Genomic DNA, 23,868 nt, shown 5'->3' on the forward strand with positions numbered 1-23,868 from the left:
CTTATTTGTTTACTTGTCTATTATCTATGTGATCCCATGAGAATGTAAGGTCTATGAAAACAAATGCCTTACCTATCTTATTTACCACTACATTTCCCATACAGAGGGAAACGCCTGCCTTGTGGTGGGTACTCTATAAATATCTGTTAAACGAATGAATGATCTCTAAGTGTAAAAGCAGTTTGCAAATTCTATATAATGACCCGCTGGAATTCAACAACCAATCCAAATAATTTAGGTATTCATCCTAAATCCTTGTTACTACCACCATCATCTACAGAATACAGACAATAGAGAATCCTACACTGGAAGGAACCTCTGCCCATAGGACATCTCATTGGCATGATTTTAAGACCTAAAACTTAGGTTTCTTAACATATTAGAACTAATTCATCTATAAGTCCCCAAAGACATGGCTATTGTGTTGATTCTTATTCTGGAGGGTCTGACTCAGGCCCCAGGTTTCAGACTGTTTTTAAGCTTTACATGAACCCCTCCTCTGCAGGCTGCTCTGCAGGAGCTCTTGATTTACCTCCTGGGACTGGTCAAGAAGCCAGAAGGAAGTCTGAGAAAAACGCAAGAGATAAAGCCATGCCAGCAATCCCCAAAGTGATGTGAGCCGAACAATAACAAACAGTATAGCATGGACAGACATGGACTATGTACTGCAAGAGGTCTATAGAGTTCTGAGAAACACAATCATAGACTCATCAGCTTGGAAATAACTCATCACTTGAGCTTTTTAGACAGACTCCCAACAGTCTGAATTAAAATCCCAAAGTTCTGTGCAGACTGTCTGTGATTACAAATTCAAGAAATGATGAGACTAGGCTGATGGTGGCCACAGCACATACAAAAGATAGTATTCTACAATGATAAGGGCAAACTTACAATGCCTGGGAAAATAATGAAGTTCTTATTATAAAGGAAAAGTATATAGCGAGAACAGGGGCTTTGGCGCAGACCAACCAAATTTCAAACCTCAGATCTGTCACGTACCATGTCATCTTGGAATCTAGGTGTTTCACCCCCTTCTTACTGGTAAAGAGGGACCAGTACCATCCACCTATCACGGTTGCTGAGATGATCAGAGATGAAGCAGAGTCTGACATCAACTCCGCATAAGTGGAAGTTATGTTATAATTCTACCTAACTTAAACTGAAGTTATATTTCTAAATTCCAACAATTTCTTTTTCTTTTTCTTTTTTTCCAACAATTTCTTAACTGCCATTTCTTAACTGCAAACACTGTTATCAGACATTTTTATTTTCAGTGCAACTTGGAGGTGAGTAAAAGTGAAGTCGCTCAGTCATGTCTGACTCTTTGAGACCCCATGGACTGTAGCCCACCAGACTCCTCCATCCATGGAATTTTCTAGGCAAGAGTACTGGAGTGGATTGCCATTTCCTTCTCCAGGGTATCTTGCAGTATTTAAAACAGGCAGTGAGTATGTACATTTAAGAAGGACTAGTTTAAGGAAGAACAGTTTAAAGTCACTTTTTCAGTGGAAATGAAGCAACAAGGAACATGTGTGGAACTCAAACTTCAATACCAACAATTAGTGTTCAGACAAGTTGGATTACTTTTAAGGGAACAGATAATCCAGTCACTAAAGAGGCAAATTTTAAAATAATCTCAACCTAGAGATGGAAAATCCCATGATCATTTTTACCACTGGAAGCACTGTTCACTTGGAGGCAGTGATTTTTCTTTCTTTGGATTTCCTAGTGCTGTGGGTTACATGACTAAGGATTAGCCCTACTGGGGGCTACTGTTAGCCCTACTACTTCCTCATCACAACTCTCTTATGCTTAGCCTGAAATCTACATAATGCCTTTTCTGCCCTCAAACTATAAGAAGTTGACTCCTGCACAGTTATGAAACACCCCTGAATACACTCTGCCCCTCTGCTCCATCTCCTTCATGAACAAAATGGAAGGCTGGACTTCCCTGGTGGCCCAGTGGTTAACAACCCACTTTGCAGGCCAGGGGATGTGGGTTCGATCCCCGGTCTGGGAAGATTCCACATGCCTTGGAGCAACTGAGCCCATGTGCCACTACTAGAGGGCCTACCCACTGCACCTGTGACCCAATGTAGCCAAATAAGTAAACTTAGTACAATGAAAGATCAAGGGATTTTTTCTGCAGGTAAAGCAATCTGAGTGACACCCAGACTCAATTGAGCCTTCAACAAAGATTTAGTGACACCTCCTCTGTCCAGTGGTCATGGATGGATGTGAGAGTTGGACTGTGAAGAAAGCTGAGCACCGAAAAATTGGTGCTTTTGAACTGTGGTGTTGGAGAAGACTCTTGAGAGTCCCTTGGACTGCAAGGAGATCCAACCAGTCCATCCTAAAGGAGATCAGCCCTGAATGTTCATTGGAAGGACTGATGCTGAAGCTGAAACTCCAGCACTTTGGCCACCTCATGCAAAGAGTTGACTCATTGGAAAAGACCCTAATGCTGGGAGGGATTGGGGGCAGGAGGAGAAGGGGACGACAGAGGATGAGATGGCTGGATGGCATCACCAACTTGATGGACATGAGTTTGAGTAAACTCTGGGAGTTGCTGATGGACAGGGAGGCCTGGCGTGCTGTGATTCACGGGGTTGCAAAGAGTCGGACACGACTGAGTGACAGAACTGAACTGAACTGAACTCTGTCCAAGCACTGTGCTAGGCTCTGAGGGGAAAAGGTGAACAAAACGAACAGTCCTTGCTCCCAAGTTGCTTAAAGTCTTTTGTTGCTGTTCAGCTGCTAAGTCATATCTGATTCTTCATAACACCATGGACTGCAGCAGGCCTAAGTTACAATATCATGTGGTTGGTTGTAGGTTAAACAAGGAGGAGAATACTCACCCACTTTAGAAAGGGAAGCACAAACCCTCTAGAGAAGTAACCTGTGCCAATGTAGGAGGAGAGAGGAAGCATGTATGCTCAGGCATTGGAAGTGGATTGGGATGTGAAGCTGGAAAGAAGCAGCTGGTCAGGTACCAGGCTGGAGAAGAAAGCCTTGAATACTGTGTGTAAATCTTGACTTTCATCCCAAAGGCAATGTGGAATAAGTTATTCAAGAGAGGGATACCCAAAAGGAAAGGGAGGAGGGGAACAAGAGAGGGAGGAAAGGGAGAGAGTTTATCATTGTTGATAACGGGAAGATCTGTCTCAGGTCCCTCAAAGAAGAATGCTCTCGTGTATTTCATTTTGGCATGGCTGAATAACCAAGTGGCAGGCTATCTAAGGTTATTTGGGCTTTGTTTTTTTGAAAACAAATAATTTAAGGCTTACAGTTTTTCATGGAATTTTAAACCATATGTTTGATAGCACTTGTGAGAGCTGGACCATAAAAAGGCAGAATGCCAAAAAACTGATGCCTTCGAACTGCGGTGCTGGAGAAGACTCCTGAAAGTCCCTTGGACAGCAAGGAGATAAAACCAGTCAATCTTAAGGGAGATCAACCCTGAATATTCACTGAAGCTGAAGCTCCAGTATTTTGGTCATCTGAGGTGAACAGACGACTCATTGGAAAAGTCCTTGATGCTGGGAAAGATGGAGGACAGAAGGAAAAGAGGATGAGATGACTGGATGGCATCACCAATGCAATGAACATGAACTAAGGCAAACTCCAGGAGGCCAGGTGTGCTGCAGTCTATGGGGTCGCAAAGACTTGGACATGACTGGGTGATTGAACAACAACAACAAATGAGAACTTACTGTGGGGTGAACTTACTGAACCTGTAACCTTACCACCACTGGAGTTTGCAAATTATTGTGGCTTCCTGGGAAGGCAAGGATTTGGCTGATCATCTCATTTAATACAGGAACTGTATCCCAGAGTCACTGAATGAACTAGAAAGGTGACATGAAAATATTTCTGCTCTCCCTACACAATGCAAGAATGCCTGAATTATTGAGCAAGGTTTCCATGTCAGCTTTGGTCAAGAGAACCTTTTCACTTCCAACAATGATGTGTTATGTAATATCACTGTACCAAGGTTAATGTGGAGACAATATCATAATGGGAGAAATTATAAAGCCTATACTATTATTGCTTGTAACTCAGAAAACAAATCCCTTACAGACTAGTTCAACATTTTTTTTTTTTTTGCAAATATACCAACTCTTACCTGGCTTTAATTTAAACAATCTTTCCAACATTCAATATTATTATTAAATCCAGAAAGGATGTGAGGCGGTTCTGAGACATGCAACAAATATACTTTATTCCATATTAGGTCAGATGTGCTTTTTAACACACTGATTCATGTCAAACACTTGGTTCACATTTCTGTCTAGCTTCTTCAAGCCCAGGCCAACTTAAGAAACACCCTCTAGAAAAATGTGACAGAGGAGGGACCCAGGACACCACATTTTATCAGGGAGTAGTAATGGCCCCTGTTGGGAATTCTCATGCCCCACATCCACTCTTGGAAACCTGAACAACAAAACAGACTCAAGGCTTTTCCGAAGTTACTCAGGCTGGAGCGAACGTGGCTCATGCTTAATCTCCTGGGAAACCCAGAAACTTCCCAAGAATGAAGTTATGGCAACAAAGCGGGCAGCCGAGTGAACCCTGGGGCTGTAATATCCTTTCTTTTGCAGACAACAGCGCTTCAGTGTCAAAGCCACAAGACCAAGGGCGGGCACAGCATCCAGAAGAAAGCCTCTCTCGGGGACTCTCGGAAACACATCACAGATGGGCGGGCCTGGACGAGAGGGCAGAAGCCCGCTGAGACCTCGAATGCAGGGCACTGTCTGTAATAGCTTATGCTTCTGGCAGTCTCATGAGACGTGAAAGGGATAAGTGAAGGTTTTATAATACTTTTATTTATGTATTAAAACTACCAGATAACTCTTTTAGAATATCCATTTCCCTCCTACATAAATGTGTATTTTAAAAATATTTGATTAGGGAAAACAGAAATTAGCTACCTTGGAACCCCATGTACATGAATTACAAATATTAACAGTCTGGGAATGAAAAGCAAAACAAAACTAAATAAGAGCTCCTCTCAGAACTGGACCTAAGCTTTCTCCACCCTAGAAAGAAAATGCAGACTCTTCAGAGAAGGTACCTCTGAGCATCCAGGGAAATTATATGCTCCCTTCCCGCCCACCTCCACCCCCAAAGTTCTCTTATTTCAAATTCCAGGGGTGTTCTCCCAGTTTCACACTCCCAGCTCACAGGGCCGAAAAACACTTTCTGTTTCATGCAAATCTGTAGCTAAATAGGAAAGAACGCAAATAAAAAGAAAAAAAAAATTTTAAAGCATAATTTAAAAGACCATAGCTCTGTGTCTTATTTGTCAGTTATCAGGAAAAAAAGGTCTTTATTTTAAAAATGTTCAACTGGATAATTTTTTAAATATCACTGTTCTTAAGAGAAACATTTGTGTCCGTTGCATGAGAAAATGTAGAATGTTCTTGCTAAGTCCTTGAAAGGTCCAGGTCATCATTTGGACTACATCGTATATGAGGAATTCTAAGCAGGACCCCAATGCTTTCCTTCCCCCTCCCTTCCCAATAAGCTCTGTAGCGAGGAGTTAAGCTTTATAAACTGCTAAGTGACCAGACAGACAGACTGGCTCTGCAAGGTAATGTTTCCAATTTGACTCATGCTTATGGTCTTTGACCTTAACAGTCATTTGTGGTCCAAGTACCATCAGACATTCTGAAGGATGGTATACTCAGTGATAAGCTTAGACATTCAGACTTGGGTTGACTTCTTGCCTGGCTGTCTGCAGACGTGGGAAAGCAGGAGATACGTGCTGTAGAAAAGGAAGGAAGGAAGAGGAAAGAGAAAGTAGAGAAGTAACCAAAATATATTTCTTGAAGACCAAGTATCACAAACTTGAGTCATTAAAGAAGTTAAAAGCAGAAAATACATCTTATATGGCACTCTTTCCACTAAAATAAGCAAATAGAGCACTAAGAGAGTAAGCAAAGGCAAACTGTGAATCAAAACCCTCTGCCTAATGCATTTCCCAGGTTTCTTTCAGAGAGCAAATGCCAGTGAGAAACGGGTATTCAGGAACCCAGACACCACAGAGGTGAGTCATTTTCGTTAGACAGATAAGATCACCTGGCCCTCTTCAGCAGTTTTAATAGCTGAAGGCCCTCCATCTGACTCTGATTCTCAAAACCATAAACTGAGAAGGGAAAACTCCTCTGCTTTTAGCCATCATTACCCACAATTTAAGCAAAGATAGCATTTGCTCAGTTGCTAAGTCGTATCTCACTCTGGGACCCCATGGACTGTGGCCCGCCAGGCTCCTCTGTCCATGGGATTTCCCAGGCAAGGATGCTGGAGTGGGTTGCCATTTCCTCCTCCAGGGGATCTTCCTGACCCATGGATTGAACCCCAGTCTCTTGCGTCTCCTGCATTGGCAGGCGTAATCTTTACCACTGCACCACCTAGGAAGACCAAAGACAGCACAGGGAATTATAAAAATATTCAGAGCCACCAATAAGATTCACCATCACATGCATTCTTTGCTGGCAGACTCAGTTCTCCACAGCTTCCTTGCCTCCACCAAGGGAAAAATATGCCTTCCAGGTCCCATCTTTTGGTTCCTTTGCAAACACTCTGGAATATAATTTCTATTTGCTTAGGGTTCTGGAGAGCTAGAGAAGCTTTATCTGCTTGTGGGAAAGGGAATTAGCTGAATACCTAACGGAAACTTTGGTAGGAGGGCTACGGTGAATGGTTAAATATTTACAACATAAGAACCAGTTCATCTGAAAACAAATGTACAAGTGTCTGGCTTCATTCCCCGTCTCAGGAATCAAGAATGTTCCCTTGCTGAGAGCCTGCCATTTTGTTGGCATTCAAGTAAGAATCAACTTCAGGAAAAGAGGGTGGGAGTGAGCACAGGAACAACAGTCTTGCAAAGCGTTATTGTACTAGCTGAGTTCATAGTGATGTAGCTACCCTTTAAATGACAAATTCCTAAAGAAGAAAGGTCCAGGAAAAACCATGGATAATTTTGACATTAACTACCAGAGTGCCCCCATGAAAACTCATTAGTCTACTCATCTAAATGTCCCTAACCAAATAGGATACAAAGAATGTAAGATCTAAATTATATCAGATCTAAATAAAATACTGAAACTATATTCTTTAGGCATCTGAAACTTGTATCCCACCTAGGGTGGAAGGAAAAAGAAATAACAGGGGGAAGAAAATAAAGCTTCACTCAAACCACTGTACAAATAAATAAACAACCCCCAAGACGCAACATCCCAAATCAGCTTTGGCGCAAAGGTGGTGGTTTGGAGGATTAGGAAAGTGTGCAAAATGCTTCTTATTAGAGATCCTTCTCTCTACTGTTGGTGGTTTGTCTCATTCAGTATAAGTCAGTTGAACTCTGAACTGAGATTTCGGGAGCATCAGTCAGACATCCTCAGGTATCTTGCCTGCAACAGCTCACATGAACTGGCATCTGCAGTTCCTAACTTACTGATGACAGGTGTAGGCCAAGTGTGAGGCTCTCCCGGGGTGCTAAGACCCTGCCCTTGATTGACAGGAGGCTTAAAACAAACAAACATGGCAATAGGAGGCTCTTGGAGATGCAAAATTGAATTGTTGTTTAGTCGCTGACTCTTTTTGTGACCCCATAGACTCTAGCCTGCCACGCTTCTCTGTCCATACTGGAGTGGGTTGCCATTTCCTGCTCCAGGGGATTTTCCCGACCCAGGGATGGAACATGCATCTCCTGCATTAGCAGGTGGATTCTCCACAGCTGAGCCACCAAGGAAGACCAAAAACCAAAGGAGAAAGTCACAAAAAAAATCCCATTGACATCAGCTTTACTTTTCTGGGCTTTCTCCATCCGAAGAGACTACCTGGTGACTTGCATTCCCTTTCAAGGGCTGAATTAAGGATTCTCCTTGGGGGTCACCCTAATCCCTTCACACCACACAATGGTGCAGATAAGGTGCTATGTGCTGGCAGAATCTTAGCTAAGAGGGCTGAGAATTGACCCAGGGAAGAGTGATCCTTCATTTAATCATCTGTTGTGGGACAGAAGTAACTGCTGAATGATTTCGAAGATTCATTAAAGATGGGGAAGTGCCTCCAGGTTATGATGAAGGACAGAGAGTTATGGGGTTCCTTAGCCTGGTGACCCCACACTCCCACCTTCTCACTGCTTCTGATGCTGAGCATCTCCAAAGAGTCTTCTGTCCTTTCAGCCCTGCCTCCTTCTCCACTTGCATCTATTAACCCCCTGCAGGCAGGCTTTGGAGTTCACATTGCTCAAACTGCTCTCTGTCAAGTGACAAACCCAGCTGCCTCTCCTCAGTGTCCCCCACCTCCTTCAAATGTGGGCACTGCTAACCACTTCCACCCCTTCAATTTTCTCCCTTGTCTTCCAAAAGAGCTTGTTCTCATTACTTCTCCTTGCGGCCTCCAAATCCCAAGGTACATGGCTCTCCTCTCTCCACTGCTTCTGCTCCCTTCTGCAGGATCTCATCATTCTCATCTGTAATGGGCACCTTTCTGTAGATAATTCCCAAATCTATATACATTGCTTCAGACTCTCTCCGGCTTTGTCCCAATTGCTTACTGGACATTTTCACAAGTAGAGCCTTACACCAGTTCAAGAGCAAATTCATCATCTATATCCAAATGAAAAAGCCACAGATCCCCCTCCTGAGTAGCCTATTAGTCGCTCAGTCGTGTCTAACTCTTTGTGACCCCAGGACTATACAGTTCACAGAATTCTCCAGGCTGGAATACTGGAGTGAGTAGCCTTTCCCTTCTCCAGCTATTTACTACACCTTAGAGAACTAAACTCTTTGATAAAGCAAACAGAAGACCCCAGATGGTTAAATTCCATTTCTGTAACACAGTGAGGTAGTCAAACATATTAGCACAGGTGTGTAAGGATGAAGCCTGAAAAATCTGACTGTGGTCAAAGGTAAATTTCCTTAGATAACAATAATTTTCTTTAATCCTTTTATCAATGTATTATTCTGACAAAGCATCCTTGCAATGTCACCAACTTGGACAGAAAAACATTCAGCTGAAATATTTAAATATCATAAAAACACCAACATGGGCTATTATTTGAAGCAAATAAATTATTTAGGGAAAAATAGTAAAATTCGCTCCACCGGGTCAGCTCTGTAAGCCAGCTCCATCCTGCTGTATTATAATAATAGCAGCTGCTGCCATTGTGAACCTCACACTGTGTGTTCTGCTCAGTTCTCAACGTCTCGCATGCCCTCAACCCTCTTACTCATCCCATAAATTCTATGAGGTGGGCACTAGCCTTCCCTCCCCTTCACAGATGATGACATCGAGGCATTTTGGTCAAGGTCTAGTCCAAAGCAGAGCTAGGTCTCAAACACCGTCAACTGGCTGCAGCGTCTGTGCTCTTACCCACTAGTTGTATTTATTTAGATAAAACAAAAACTGCTCTGATTCAACTGTGAAGGTGATTTTTAAATACACATTCACCTAGCTTTTACTTCCTGAGATTTCCTACCAGTTCATATTGTTTCTATTGCCTATTTAACTTTACTGTCGGTTGTAGGTTAATTTCTGCATTGCATGCATGCAAAGTCACCTCAGTCGTGTCTGACTCTTTGCGATCCTATGGGCTCTAGCCCACCAGTCTCCTATGTCCATAGGATTCTCCAGGCAAGAATACTGGAGTGGGTTGCCTTGCCATCCTCTAGGGGATCTTCCTGATCCAGGGATTGAGCCTCTTATGTCTCTTATATCTCTTGCATTGGCAGGTGAGTTCTTTACCACTAGCACCACCTGGGAAGCCCCAATTTCTGCATTAGGGAAACCCAGTTGGTAGGCAACTGGTGACTACAGATGGTGACGGCAGCCAAGAAATTAAAAGACGCTTACTCCTTGGAAGAAAAGCTATGATGAACCTAGACAGCATATTAAAAAGCAAAAACATTACTTTGCCAACAAAGGTCTGTCTAGTCAAAGCTGTGGTTTTTCCAGTAGTCATGTATGGATGTGAGAGTTAGACTATAAAGAAAGCTGAGTGCTGAAGAATTGATGCTTTTGAACTGTGGTGTTGAAGAAGACTCTTGAGAGCCCTTTGGACTGCAAGGAGTTCCAACCAGTCCATCCTAAAGGAAATCAGTCCTGAATATTCATTGGAAGGACTGATGCTGAAGCTGAAGCTCCATACTTTGGCAACCTGATGCGAAGAACTGACTCGTTGGAAAAGACCCTGATGCTGGGAAAAATTGAAGGTGGGAGGAGAAGGGGATGACAGAGAATAAAATGGTTGGATGGCATACCAACTAGATGGACATGAGTTTGAGCAAGCTCTGGGAGTTGGTGATGGACAGGGATACCTGGAGTGCTGCAGTCCATGGGGTTGCAAAGAGCTGGACATGACTGAGTTACTGAACCGAACTGAACTGAATTGGTAGGCAAAGAAACCAGATGATTGTTTTTAAAACAGGATTTATGATCCAGGAAGCAGGAAATGCAGGAGGGTTGATCCTTTCAGAATTCCAAGCCAGAATATTAGATTCATAAACTCTCACAGCCCCATGGGATGCCCAGGTTCCTTTTAGAACAAGCCACCAAGCCACTGTTTGACCCTGACTCAAGGCCTCTTCTATTTTCAAACAACTCGAATTATTGGAAAAGTCTTCTTAAGGTCAAACCTGATATCCATCTCCCTGTAGCTCCTGTCCATGGGTCCTTATTCTGCCCTCTGAAGTCTAGTCCTGCTTTTGCACAGTAATCCTTAATATATTAAAGAGAGGAACCACCCCTTTGAGTTTTCTCTATTTTAAGATAAATATGCCCAGCTGTGATGAAGTTGGAGCGTTAGATTAGCCTGAAGTTCACAAAGTGAAGGCTTTATCTTCCTCATTTGATGCAACCATTCACATTTTATTATCTTCTACTACTTTTCATTTTATTATCTTCTACTAGTTTTTATTCCAAGCCACATCACGTGGCTTATGGGATCTCAGTTCCCCAACCAGGGAATGGAAACCAGGTCCCAGCAGTGAAAGTCCTGAGTCCTAACCACTGGATTGCCAGGGAATTCTCACTACTCACATCTCACAGGTATTTGAGACTGAGGGACCAGACAGTTCTTTGAATCTACTGCTTGATCAAAACTTCAAATCCCAGCGAATCCTGCATTTTACAGATTCAACTTAGTTCAGGCTATATCTATCCAATATCTTTCAATTGACTGCATAATGATTGGAAGAAGAAGGTTTGGCCATGAACACCTTTCCTCGGTCAAGGATCCTCCATGCCAGGGTGCCTCCCCGTGGTCCCTTCCCTTCTCTCCTTCACATGGCGCCACCAGTGGGTTCATGCTCAATCCCCTCTAAAATTCTTAGCTGTAAAACAGCCTTGAAGCAGCAGAATGATGATTTATTTTCAACTTCAAGCAGGATTTGTAAACACCATGATAAACGAGGAGAGGCCCCAAAGCTGCATTCCTCTAGCGGGTCCTCTTAAATGGAAACACACTGCGTTTCAGCATCACTTGGCATAAATCATTTGTTTCAAAGCTGGGCTGAACTTCCCCAGCATTCCTGTTGATCACCTTTCTCATCTGAAGCCCTGAAGAGCACATATCAGTTGAAATTACAGGTAACTGACCTGAACCTGTGTCCTAGAAGATTGGACAGCATAGATTTCAAATCCACTATACTTTTGGTTGAAAGTTGTACTTGCAATATGCACTAAATAAAGGAAATTTTTTTAGGAAACAGGAGAGTTTAGACATGTCTTCAAATGTGCTTGACCTTCCTGCGGTCTTGATCTTTTCTCCCCTAATGGAGCATTCATTCCCCACATTGTTCCCCTTCTCAGCCAGTTTTCTCCTGAGCACCCTGATGAGGTCAGTTCATCTCAGGGCCAACAGGCATCCCTCTAGGGATGACACAGAGATGAACTCAATCTTTTCTGGAGAAGGGGAGGGATTGGCAGGGGTCAACTGCAAAAAAACCATCTGGATCCACTCACAACCCCACTTCTGAAGGCCCCCAGCTCAGGACACAACCCACCCATGAGCTTCCTAAACCCCAGACCAGCATCTGCAAACAGAATTTGGCTTGCAGCATGTTTCAGTTGGCCTGCGCTGTGTTAGTATACACGGTGCTTTCAGTTTGAACGCTTAATCATCATTTGGGATCTTTCACATAAAAATCCAGATTTCTGGCAACACTGGGTCTGCATTCCTTTATAATAATAAGCCATCAGAGTTGAGCACCCACTACTCCCCTTAGAGAGTGCATACTTGCCCTGGTCCTCACCATTCCCCACCGTGTTCTCAGGAAAAGGGCATTTTACATTTTGAACTGGCCCACTTCGTTCGCTTGTGTTTCTTCCCTGGTTGGTTCTAGAGCCATTTAAGTTTGCAAGCCTGGTAGATATTCTGTCAAAGACTATCAAACCTGCTCTCCTATCTGTAAAATACTGAGGTTGGCCTTCCACCTCCAAGATTATATAATTCAGTGGCTTGCTGAGCAAAAGTACTATCGTGTTGTTCTTGATCCCACTTCCTCAATGTATGAAGGAGGACACAGCATGACCAATGACAGCTGTGACTGAATGACCATCTCCTCCAGCCCTCTCTCAGATATGGCCTTTCCCTGAACCTCGGTGTGGCCCTCTCTTCCTCGCCATCATAACAAGAGGAGCCCAATGGAAGTTGAAGATGAAGTTCAGGTTTGAATGGTGACTTCCATCCAAGTCCTAGCTGATTATTCTAACTTCCATGCCAGTCTGCCCATCTGCAGTATGTTCCCTGGACCTTCTAAGGGCTTTTTAGCAAAGACAAGGAAGGAGACATTAGTGAAACAGAGAAAACACTTCTCATGCATTATTGCTGCATGAGAACTTGCAAGGTCACAATGTGCCGAAATAATAACAGCTGGTGGTAAATGCTTTATGTGAGATATGCACAAGTGTTCATAAAGCATAAAACAGCATTAAATAACTCTTTTCCTTGGCAAAGAGGATGGTCAGTGGTTATTCAGGGTAGAAAGTTGAGGACTTGGAGATTCAACTTTCTCACAATGAGAGCCACACAAGAAGGAATGAGGTGACTTGTCAAGCAAGTACTGACTTCCCTGACCCTGAAACTATGCAACGAGAGGCTGGATAAGCCTCTGTCCTGTAGGAGTGTCTTGCATTGGATGCCGTGGTGGGGTGGGGGCTGGGGTAGTGTGTGGGAGTCCCCTCCAACCCCACATGCTGGCAGTTTTCCCTCTGGGTGTGTGTTTTTTCCTTTTTCTTTCCTATAACTTAGAAGCCCACTGACTTAGTTTACACACCTCACTAGATGCTAGGATGATTGATATTACATGCAATAGGCTCAAACTTGGTCAGTTATCCAACAGTGTTTGTTTTAAGAAGAACCTAAATTTATAATTTTGTGCTTTTCAGAGTCTTTGTGACAAGGGACTAAATCTTGCCTGAAATAAATGGCCTTACCACATGGAATTATTTTTCAGTATAGAGAATTTAATAATAACAGCAACTGGTATAAAATGTGAAGCCCACTAAAGCAAAAAGAAGACATTTTAAAGCCTGACTCCAAACCCGTTAGAGGCTATTCCCAGGTGGTGCACGGCAGAGAATCTGCATGTCAGTGCAAGAAATGCTAGAGGCAGATTTGATCCCTGGGTTGGGAAGATCCTCTGGAGAAGGAAATGGCAACCCACTCCAGTATTCTTGCCAGAGAAATCCCATGGACAGCAGAGTCTGGTGGGTTATAATATAGTCCATGGGGTTGCAAAGAGTTGGACATGACTGAGCAACTGAGTATATATACACACACACAAGTTGCTCTTGGGCAAAATGCAATTAAATTGTCCCAAAAATATTCCAGGAAGAGGATGTATCTTATTTAACATGTGACTGGTTCAGCCTGTATTGTACAAACACATTTTCATGGCCGAGTATCTAGACACTGGGTAAAGAAAGTAATCATTCCTTCAGGTATTCCCTTGAAACTCCAGAAGGTGGGAGCAGCAAAGAGACACTGTAAGGAAATCCTCCTTCTTCAGGTGGAGCAAGACGCCGGGCACGTTTGTATATCTGCTGTAGACTTCCTGGTACACCGTGCCTGCTAAGTAAACATTAAAGAACTGCTCTCCACCCAGCTTAATGGGAACCCAAGGGCATTATGACCTTAAGCAGTGCTTATCAATGGAAAGCAAACAGAAAAACACGAAGCAGTTTGCCCTACGCAGAGCCAGGTCTCCTAGGCAAAAACTGGGGGTCTCGGTCCTTTGGAAGGGCCAACATGCCCTTTCAGTGCTCACAAAATATTTCCAGGGATGATTTAATGTTACCTCACTTCTCTCTTTTGCTAAATTGACTCACAGAAGAGGTCCTTCCCTTTTGCCCCTTCACCTCTGCCATCATTCTTAAGAAAAAATCTAGCATTCCCGATAAGAAATAATCCAAACAACAAGATCATTTGAATTCCTCTGAAACCAATTCATCATGTAATGTTAAAAAATAAATCCTTCCCACTCTCCAAGTAAAATAATCAGGACAGAAACACAGACTCAGAGAGAGAGACAGAGGGCAACAAAGTTAATTGGAATTAGGGAGTTGAGGCCAGGAAGGACTTCAAAAATCACATTGAATTTCTGGATACAGATAGCAGATAGCTGTGGTTGCACAGCAATGTAAACATGCTTAACAACAATAAATTGAACTCTTAAAAATGGTTCAAATGGCCGATTTTATGTTCTCTATATATATCAGCCTGTTTGGACTGCTATAACCAAATACCATAGATTCGATGGTTTATAAACAGGAGAAATTTATTTCTCACAGCCTGGAGGTCAGGAAGTCCAAGATGAAGGCACCAGCAGATTTTGTGTCTGATGGGAACTCACTTTCTGTATCACAGCTGGCTGTAATCTCACACGGCAGAAGGGCTGAGAGAACTCTCTGGGGTTTCTTTTATAAGGGCACTAATCCCATTCTTGAGGGCTTCACTCTCATGACCTTCTCACCTCCAAAGGCCCCACCTCCTAATACCATCACATTGAGGATTAGATTTCAAAATATTAATTTTGGAGGGGCACATATTCAGTCTATGTCAGGATACTTTACCATGATTTCTTTTTCACAATTTTGTTTTATTTTTATCTTTTTTACTATGTTCTGTTTTCTTTGGGTTAATGCTTTTTTTTTTTTTTGGCTGCCCAGCAGGTGGGATCTCAACTCCCAGCCTAAAGATGGAACCCAAACTCTCTGAATTGGGAGCACGATTCTTAACCACTGGACCATCTGGGAAGTCCCAATCATGATTTTTTTAATGGGGAAAAACTCACCCTCAGGAAAGTCCTTCTCCCATCTCCATCCATGGTGGAGGAACCATGGTTGAGGTGGTGAAACCTCTTAGCAAGAGCTACTTGTTTGATCTGAACAACAGCTACTGAACCTGGTGGGGAGCAACACCTCACATCACCAATCAACAGAATTTTAGCCCCACCTCAGCTAGGTTTGGAGTAGGCTTGTCTGCTCATGAGAAGTGGCTCACAGCCTCCCTAACTCACCGTACAACCTGGATCTCTCAGTCAACAAAGAGGGAGGTCATCTTGAGATGTGGCTTGGAGAGGAGTAGATCTGGATCCCTCTGCAGGGACACCAAGAGCATTTTATTTTTTAATGTATGGAATTTACCAGGCAAAAATACTGAGTGGATTGCCATTTCCTTCTCCAGGGGATCTTCCTGACCCAGGGATTAAACCCAGGTCTCCAGCATTGCAGGCAGACTCTTTACCATCTGAGCCACCAGGGGAACCCTAATGGTTAATTGATTTATTTGGCTGTGCTGAGTCTTAGCCACTGGACCACCAGGGAAGTCCCTACCAAGAGCATTTTAAAATAAAACCCCAGGTTACAGAGGATAACATGGTAACATCAAAGATGGGTTGGAGTGGGGGTGGATCCCTCTGGAAAAAAACACATGTGCAAAACAAGAGTCACTGTTAGAGTGTATCAAGATATATGGCTATTTGAGAAATATATGAAAATAGGTGACATAAAACAAGCGGGTGCAGTTATTTCTGCAAATAAGGATGTTTAATCTCCAAATTTCACATTAATACATATAATACTAACCAGTCTCATTCTCTGTTTTTTGATACTTCAATTTCCTCATCTTCAAAGCAGAAAAACCCTCAGAACCCATTGTCACCTCTTCAGAAAGCCAAAATTACCAAAAGTAAATACCTGAGGAATTGCTACACAAAAACAACCTTTCCACAAAACGCTGTAACCTCACTCATACCTTGATGGTTCATTACTCAATGAGAGCAGAAAAATAAACATTTTCTGAAGTGAGGGTGGTTTTCTTTGGCTAGACAACCACCATATGGCAGTTATTTTCTGTCCCCATTTTACAATAACGAAAGACTGCACTGGCTTATTTGCTTTGGTTTGACAGATGATGGTCAAGTGTAGTATTAGGATTATACCCTCAGTGCCCTGTGTGAAAGAAAACAATGCACCATCAATTTTCCTTGCAGAAAATGCTTCTCCTTCCTTCTCTGGGGGATTCTTCAAAGCCCTTTGCCCTCTGCCCTCTAAAAGATAAATAAAAATAAAGCCAAATGGGTACCAGGTGGCAAAAGCTGCCTGAAACAAGTTTGAGAATCTAAACTCAAGGCTAGTAAGATGTTCACAGCTCAGTATAAACTACTGAAAAAAAAAGAATTAATGCTGTCTCTTTTGTTGTTAACGTCAGACTCTTGAATGGTGTAGGTATATGAACATTCTAGACTCAGCCTATTTAGTTAAGCGTTAGAAAGTCATAGATGGACATAAAGCAGTGTTGCCTGCTAACACTGTTCCTGCCATTTATTCCAATCCTGATGAGGATACTTGCAAGGAAAGGAAGAGTTTACAACACTATCTGGCTTTGCACATATAAAAAAACAAAAGCTTGATGTGTTGTTAGTTTTCTGAGAGCTGGATGGAGGACAGTCATTTCATTTCTGGTGGGCGTGCTCAGCCTTAGTGAGCCAAGGAATCATTTTCCCAGGCTCTCAGGACCTTACAGCCCATATACACCGTTTCTAGAATTTGGTTCTGTCCATTAGTGTCCTCAGGATCACAGTCCTACCTTTTTAAAAAATATGTGCAAAGCCTGGCGTGCATGCCTCAGTCCACCAGGTCACAAAGAGTAGGACACAACTTAGCGACTGAACAACAGCAACATGATAATCCTGTATTTACTTTTTAAAGGAACTACCATACTGTTTTCCTTAGCAGCTGTACCATTTTGCAATTTCACCAACAGTGCACAGGGTCCTCTTATTTTGCTTTTTTGATAGCAGCCATCCTAATGGGTGTGAGGTGGTATCTCATCGTGGCTTTGATTTGCATTTCCCTGGGGTCACACAGAGTCGGATACGACTGAAGCAACTTAGCAGCAGCAGCAACAAATTAGTGATGTTGAGCATATTTTCATGTGTTTACTGACCATTTGGATTTCATCTTTGGAGAAGTCTTTTCAAGTCTTTTGCTCTTTAAAAAAAATCAGATTCTTTTGCTGTTGAGTTCTGGGAGTTTTATATATGTGTGTGTGTGTGTGTGTATGTGTGTGTGTGTGTGTGTGTGTGTATTCTGGTTAATAGCCACATATGTCCATATGATGTATATCCATATATTGTATATGGCTTCCCTGGTGGCTCAGAGGGTAAAGCATCTGCCTGTGATGCGGGAAACCCAGGTTCAATCCCTGGGTCGGGAAGATACCCTGCAGAAGGAAATGGCAACCCACTCCAGTACTCTTGCCTGGAGAATCCCATGGACAGAGGAGCCTGGTGGGCTACAGTCCATAGGGTCGCAAAGAGTCAGATATGCTGTTGAGTTCTGGGAGTTTTATATATATATATATATATATATATATATATATATATTCTGGTTAATAGCTACATATGTCCATATGATGTATATCCATATATCATATATATATATATATATATATATATATGAGGTATATCCATATATGATATATTCTGGATATTAACCCCTTATCAGATACATAATTTATAAATATTTTCTCTCACATCCCTGAGTTTTTTATTTGAGATCTGAGAACCTGCATCTCTAACAAGTTCCCCGGTAACACTGACAATCCAGGGGCCTATACTTTGGGAGTTACTGCTTCAAGGCAATATTGTGAAACATTTCACAACCTTACCTAAACATCACATTATCGTTTTTGTTTACAGAAGATGAAATGGATACTCAAAGAGGTAAAACTTGCTCAAGGTTATTCCAACAAGTGGGAAAGCAGGGACCATCACCCAGTCCTCCCGACCTAGCATCATGCTGCACCCATCTCTGCCACAGTAAGTCAAATCAGGTTCACCAGAGAATATATTCTAATGACCAGGACAATGGACTTGAGGGGACCGGTAATGCTTTGCAAGTTCTATCTCTCTTTGCTTAAGTCAGGACTAAATTTCTGGACATCTTTCCTTGGATGTTATGTTCAGGCTTCATTAAGATGAACTGATAAAGCAAAAGGAATCTGTTTTACAGGAAGGAGGAAAATAGTAGCGGTGGGAGATGGGGGTGGGACACCGGGGTCTAGTATGGCTAGACCAGACAGACCTGATGAATGAACTCCCTCAAGAGCCAGATGTTTGGCTTTGGTAGATTAGGCAAGTGTTGTGCCTTTCTCCCAAAGCTGTCTGTGTTTAGACAGTTCCCTGATTGCAGCCTTCAGCCAGGATCACCACTAGTTCAGAGGGGCCTTTCTTTGTGTATAGGGGGAAGAGGCACCCGAGTGCCTGGCCAGGTCTGCTGGGGTGGTGGGTTTCTGTCCCTGAGACCTCTTTGACTGGACACGACTCAGTGAGCAGACAGAGATAAAGCATGATAAAGAGAGACACCCCTGATAAAGGTTCACATTACTATTGCTTAAAAGGCCATATCAGTTTAAGGGTTAGTCACTCAGTCATGTCCAACTTTTAGCAACCCTACGGATTGTATGTAGCCCACCAGTCTCCTCTGTCCATGGGATTCTCCAGGCAAGAATACTGGAGTGGGTTGCCATTCCCTCCTCCAGGGGATCTTCCTGACTTAGGGACTGAACCCTGGTCTCCTGCATTGCAGGAGGATTCTTTACCATCTGAACCATCAGGGAGGCCCAAAAGGGAGTATCTATATGTATAATATGTGTATTTATTAATATATATAAAAGGGAATATCTATATTAATAAATAACATATAGAGAGAGGGAATATATGGACTCCTGATTACTCACTTCCATGGATAACCAAGGGCTGGTGGCAACCTTATATCCATGACAACTCTAAGTATTTTTTTTTTTCCATTTATTTTTATTAGTTGGAGGCTAACCACTTCACAACATTGCAGTGGTTTTTGTCATACATTGAAATGAATCAGCCATGGATTTACATGTATTCCCCATCCCGGTCCCCCCTCCCACCTCCCTCTCCACCCGATCCCTCTGGGTCTTCCCAGTGCACCAGGCCCGAGCACTTGTCTCATGCATCCAACCTGGGCTGGTGATCTGTTTCACCCTTGATAATATACATGTTTCAATGCTGTTCTCTTGAAACATCCCACCCTCGCCTTCTCCCACACAGTCCACAAGTCTGTTCTATACATCTGAGTCTCTTTTTCTGTTTTGCATATAGGGTTATCGTTACCATCTTTCTAAAGTCCATATATATGTGTTAGTATACTGTAATGGTCTTTATCTTTCTGGCTTACTTCACTCTGTATAATGGGCTCCAGTTTCATCCATCTCATTAGAACTGATTCAAATGAATTCTTTTTAATGGCTGAGTAATATTCCATGGTGTATATGTACCACAGCTTCCTCATCCATTTGTCTGCTGATGGGTAACTAGGTTGCTTCCATGTCCTGGCTATTATAAACAGTGCTGTGATGAACATTGGGGTGCACGTGTCTCTTTCAGATCTGGTTTCCTCGGTGTGTATGCCCAGAAGTGGGATTGCTGGGTCATATGGCAGCTCTATTTCCAGCTTTTTAAGAAATCTCCACACTGTTTTCCATAGCGGCTGTACTAATTTGCATTCCCACCAACAGTGTAAGAGGGTTCCCTTTTCTCCACACCCTCTCCAGCATTTATTGCTTGTAGACTTTTGGATAGCAGCCATCCTGACTGGCTTGTAATGGTACCTCATTGTGGTTTTGATTTGCATTTCTCTGATAATGAGTGATGTTGAGCATCTTTTCATGTGTTTGTTAGCCATCTGTATGTCTTCCTTGGAGAAATGTCTGTTTAGTTCTTTGGCCCATTTTTTGATTGGGTCATTTATTTTTCTGGAGTTGAGCTGGAGGAGTTGCTTGCATATTTTTGAGATTAATCCTTTGTCTGTTGCTTCATTTGCTGTTATTTTCTCCCAATCTGAGGGCTGTCTTTTCACCTTGCTTATAGTTTCCTTTGTTGTGCAAAAGCTTTTAAGTTTCATTAGGTCCCATTTGCTTATTTTTGTTTTTATTTCTAATATTCTGGGATGTGGGTCATAGAGGATCCTGCTGTGATTTATGTCGGAGAGTGTTTTGCCTATGTTCTCCTCTAGGAGTTTTATAGTTTCTGGTCTTACATTTAGATCTTTAATCCATTTTGAGTTTATTTTTGTGTATGGTGTTAGAAAGTGTTCTAGTTTCATTCTTTTACAGGTGGTTGACCAGTTTTCCCAGCACCACTTGTTAAAGAGGTTGTCTTTTTTCCATTGTATATCCTTGCCTGCTTTGTCAAAGATAAGGTGACCATAGGTTCGTGGATTTATCTCTGGGCTTTCTATTCTGTTCCATTGATCTATATTTCTGTCTTTGTGCCAGTACCATACTGTCTTGATGACTGTGGCTTTGTAGTATAGTCTGAAGTCAGGCAGGTTGATTCCTCCAGTTCCATTCTTCTTTCTCAAGGTTACTTTGGCTATTCGAGGTTTTTTGTATTTCCATACAAATTGTGAAATTATTTGTTCTAGTTCTGTGAAAAATACCGTTGGTAGGGGACTTGGTCGGGCTGAGAAATGGCGGCCTCCGTGTTCTACAGCCGGCTCTTGGCTGCCGCCACGCTGAGGAACCACCGACCCCGGACGGCGCTGCCGGCCGCAGCCCAGGTCCTGGGAAGCTCCGGATTGTTTAACAACCATGGAGTCCAAATACAGCATCAACAGCAAAGGAATCTCTCTCTGCATGAATACCTGAGTATGGAATTGTTGCAGGAAGCTGGCGTCTCCATTCCCAAAGGACACGTGGCTAAGTCACCAGATGAAGCTTATGCAATCGCCAAAAAATTAGGTTCAAAAGATGTTGTGATAAAGGCGCAAGTTTTGGCTGGTGGCAGAGGAAAAGGAACATTTGAAAGTGGCCTCAAAGGGGGAGTGAAGATAGTTTTCTCTCCAGAAGAAGCAAAAGCTGTTTCCTCACAAATGATTGGGAAAAAGTTGTTTACCAAGCAAACAGGAGAAAAGGGCAGGATATGCAATCAAGTATTGGTTTGTGAACGAAGATATCCCAGGAGAGAATACTACTTTGCAATCACAATGGAAAGGTCATTTCAAGGTCCTGTATTAATAGGAAGTTCTCACGGTGGTGTCAATATTGAAGACGTTGCTGCTGAGACTCCCGAGGCCATAGTTAAAGAGCCTATTGATATTGTAGAAGGCATCAAAAAGGAACAAGCTGTCCGGCTTGCACAGAAGATGGGATTTCCAGCCAGTATTGTGGATTCTGCAGCAGAAAACACGATCAAACTTTATGACCTTTTTCTGAAATATGATGCAACCATGGTAGAAATAAATCCAATGGTAGAGGATTCAGATGGAGCTGTGCTGTGTATGGATGCAAAGATCAATTTTGATTCTAATTCAGCTTATCGTCAGAAGAAAATCTTTGACCTGCAGGACTGGACCCAGGAAGATGAAAGGGACAAAGATGCAGCTAAGGCAGATCTCAACTACATTGGCCTTGATGGAAATATAGGCTGTCTAGTGAACGGTGCTGGTTTGGCTATGGCTACAATGGATATAATAAAACTTCATGGAGGGACTCCAGCCAACTTTCTTGATGTTGGTGGTGGTGCCACAGTCCATCAAGTAACAGAAGCGTTTAAACTTATCACTTCAGATAAAAAGGTACTGTCTATTTTGGTCAACATTTTTGGAGGAATCATGCGGTGTGACGTTATTGCACAGGGTATAGTCATGGCAGTAAAGGATTTGGAAATTAAAATACCTATTGTGGTACGGTTACAAGGTACACGAGTTGATGATGCTAAGGCACTGATAGCAGACAGTGGACTTAAAATTCTTGCTTGTGATGACTTGGACGAAGCTGCTAAAATGGTTGTGAAGCTTTCTGAGATAGTGACCTTAGCCAAGCAAGCCCAGGTGGATGTGAAATTTCAGTTGCCAATCTGATCTGAGAATCCAGTGGTTGACTGAGGATGTTAAATGTGTTATAATTGTTAAAAATACTGTGTTCTGTATTACTATTGTTCCTTTTCTCTTCAGCGTGTGAAGCTTTGTAATTACCACCTAGGCATAAAAACTAAAAGCGTTTGGTCTGCGTTTATTTCTGTTCGAAAGGGGCTGTTTGTATAAAGAATGTGTAAGGCAGTTATCTAGTTTGTTCTGTTGCAGCTTTCTTTTTCACTTTTACAGAATATGCCAGTTTATTATTGCAGTATGCCAGTTTATTATTGTTGGGTACAATATTCTTCATTGATAAGAGTCTTATGAATAAAATAAATATGAAGATAAAGCTTTATTCTTTAGTGTTAGAAATGTATTATATCTCATAAACTAGTTTCATCAGTAGAGCAATGTATTAAAACAATGTTTTATATAAGAAGTGTTTATCTTCAGCACCAAATACTTAACTAAGTATATCAGTCACTATTTATAAGCAGATCTTTCAAGCACTCCCCAGAATATTTTAAGTATTTCGGTGAAGTAACTTGTGAATTATTTGAACATTATTTTAATCATTACAATACTCTTGATAACTTCTAGTTGTCATGATGATCCTGTTTGAGAGCCTGTAAGTTTGTATCAAATAAGGGTATATTTACTAAGGACTTGGCAGACAAAATTAACAATGTCAATTTAAATTAATAAAGATCTCCCAATGTGATTTGGATTAATTTTTTTTTCCTTTTTAAGTAAACACAGTAAAAAGTGATGTGTTTATCGTTGCACTAAATACCTCTGAGGAACTGATTTGTAGATTGTTTACTAGGCATGATATTTGCATATAATAAAGCGATCTAAAGATATTTCACTTGAAAAAAAAAAAAAATACCGTTGGTAGTTTGATAGGGATTGCATTGAATCTATAGATTGCTTTGGGTAGTACAGCCATTTTGACAACATTGATTCTTCCAATCCATGAACATGGTATATTTCTCCATCTGTTTGTGTCCTCTTTGATTTCTTTCATCAGTGTTTTATAGTTTTCTATGTATAGGTCTTTTGTTTCTTTAGGTAGATATACTCCCAAGTATTTTATTCTTTTTGTTGCAATGGTGAATGGTATCGTTTCCTTAATTTCTCTTTCTGTTTTCTCATTGTTAGTGTATAGGAATGCAAGAGATTTCTGTCTGTTAATTTTATATCCTGCAACTTTACTGTATTCGTTGATTAGCTCTAGTAATTTTCTGGTAGAGTCTTTAGGGTTTTCTATGTAGAGGATCATGTCATCTGCAAACAGAGAGAGTTTCACTTCTTCTTTTCCTATCTGGATTCCTTTTACTTCTTTTTCTGCCCTGATTGCTGTGGCCAACACTTCCAAAACTATGTTAAATAGTAGTGGTGAGAGTGGGCACCCTTGTCTTGTTCCTGATTTCAGGGGAAATGCTTTCAATTTTTCACCAT

General features: G+C 42.0%; 1 protein-coding gene and 1 pseudogene across 3 annotated transcripts in view; one reads left to right on the plus strand and one right to left on the minus strand.

Annotated features, from left to right (window-relative positions):
• Positions 1 to 23,868, minus strand: part of SHROOM3 (shroom family member 3) — a 318,505-nt gene that overhangs the window by 131,835 nt on the left and 162,802 nt on the right. The gene's annotated exons all lie outside the window — the stretch shown is intronic.
• Positions 21,005 to 23,270, plus strand: LOC139032041 (succinate--CoA ligase [ADP-forming] subunit beta, mitochondrial pseudogene; annotated as a pseudogene).

Source organism: Odocoileus virginianus, chromosome 29 (genome assembly GCF_023699985.2).
Source record: "Odocoileus virginianus isolate 20LAN1187 ecotype Illinois chromosome 29, Ovbor_1.2, whole genome shotgun sequence".
NCBI classification, from domain to species: Eukaryota; Metazoa; Chordata; class Mammalia; order Artiodactyla; family Cervidae; genus Odocoileus; species Odocoileus virginianus.